Raw genomic sequence first — 2,113 nt, forward strand, 5'->3', positions numbered from 1 at the left:
TATATATATATATATATATATATATAAACTCATTGAATTTATTATTATTTTATAAGGTTTCTCAATTGGCCAACCACTTTCACTCATTTCCTCATCAGCAGAAACGCCTGCAGGCTACATTATACAGTACGATGGATATATGTAAATGTCTCTAGCAGTCAATTGAAGAATAATTTAACTCAAAGACAAAGCCATTGTGCTAATCAGTTTGCATCACAAAAGCCATGCAACACGTTAAAATATAAAGACAAACCGTGGATTAAGGTACTTTGTGAATGCATATTCAACAGCCTGCTGGAGGTGAAATAAGCATCGATAATTGGCAAACTCATCCACTTCCGCGCAAATGGAAGCCCTCGTTTAAGCAATTATCAGATGTATGTTAGCTCTTAAACAATTATTTGTTTATCAAACCATATTTTTACCCTGATGATGCTACAAATCCGTCTCACTTCAATGTAATTGTCATGGTGCATTTATTGACTAAATGTAGTTACCCGTGCAGGCTTAATGTGCCATATTTAGCATTGCAGTTACCCACTACGTTAACTTTTCTGTTGCCATATGTGGAAAGATAAACCCTGCATTTCACACACGCATTCTCAGATGACTGAATTAACTCATGGTGATTCAGTTTTGGCAGCATCTCGTCTATTCAGAGCAGTGTTGGGAGGGAACCTGAGCATCCTGGTGTGTTGCAGACAGCAGAGTTTGGCCAAGTGCTGCTGCGTAACGGCCGTCCCATATCCAAAATGTCTCCTATTGAGATTAAGGGCCAAGTGCCCTGCTAAAGTGCCCTTGAGCAAAACTGCACCCTACATAGTGCCCTCACTGTAATGCTTTAATAGTGCGATGTAAAAGCCTCAAATAAAAAAAATACAATGCATAATTTGTACGCAGGGGTTAAAAAGGTGAATAAAGTGTATGCATGTTGCGTCTGATTGTTACTCAAACTATTGAGAGATACATTGGCCAATTGGTTCATTATGACCACAGCCTCCGTTGCGTGACAAAGGGCGTCGAGGATCTGCTTGTGTTGGTTTATCCTCTTAAGAGCACGCTCTCAGCCAGCAAATAATCTGCGACTGAGAAGACGGATGAAGTTAGAAGAGGTTGGGGTCGCCCAATCAATGCGATATCAAACTTCAGCGACAGGCGCGAACCAGGAGTACACTCGTCCTACCCCCCACCCCCCCCCCCCCCCCCCCCACCCACACACAACACACACACAAACACACACACACAGAATACAACCTGCACTCCCCCCAGCAACCTCCTCTCCCCACCTCCTTCGGTTGCTAAAACCAACCCTATGGACAGAGAGAGATTATAAGCTATTGCACGCTGCCATCCTCCGTGTCCACACACCACAGCCCAGTATAGCAATTCATAAGATAAAGTGAGATGAATGTGCGCTAACGTAATTCAGAGGCAGTAGTGCTCTGCTGCGCCAGTCTTTACCCAACTGCATCCACGTGACCGTCACTGCTTTCTAATCCATTGAGAATCCAACAGAAAGGAGCCTTTCATGTTTTTTGTCTCTCTTCTGGACTGAATCGCCTGCTCTGGTTTCTCATATAATCAGGAAACGATGATTTGTATTGGGCGTCAGCATAAAGCACACATGCATGCAGCAATAACACGGGCTGTATTTGCAAGCTCATAGCTGCTTCACCCGGTTTCAAAAGAACATTTAAGATTGATGTAATGACAAGGAAAACACATATGCTCAGTGTTAAAATGTAAAAACGTTAACGTATTATTTGTTTCCTTATTATATGTTGCTTCTTCCTTTTATGATTATCAGGTCAGAGCGGCTCAGCCACCTTTTTGGTTTAGCACATCCCAGATGCATGCGTAAAAATGCAACCTCCATGTGAGCCCGTTGTGTTTCGGAGGAAGCCGGGTCTCGGTTATTTGACGTCACGGTGTCTGAGAGGGGAACTTGAAATGTGCGACTAGACGAGCCGGGGAGGAGGGTGCGATGGGGAAGGGGGGAGGGAGGAGCGGGTACAAATAAATGAAAACAAACGGAATGCAAAGGTTGCGCTTGCGCAAAAATAAAAAAACAGCATTTCAATCAGTATCCCAAATCTTTCTATAGTGGAATGGG

The 2,113-nt window shown here is 43.4% G+C and overlaps 1 long non-coding RNA gene across 1 annotated transcript in view; it reads left to right on the forward strand.

Moving 5' to 3' along the window:
• Window positions 1-2,113, forward strand: part of LOC116697067 (uncharacterized) — an 81,387-nt gene that overhangs the window by 40,046 nt on the left and 39,228 nt on the right. The window lies entirely within an intron of this gene.

Source organism: Etheostoma spectabile, chromosome 10, assembly GCF_008692095.1.
Source record: "Etheostoma spectabile isolate EspeVRDwgs_2016 chromosome 10, UIUC_Espe_1.0, whole genome shotgun sequence".
NCBI classification, from domain to species: Eukaryota; Metazoa; Chordata; class Actinopteri; order Perciformes; family Percidae; genus Etheostoma; species Etheostoma spectabile.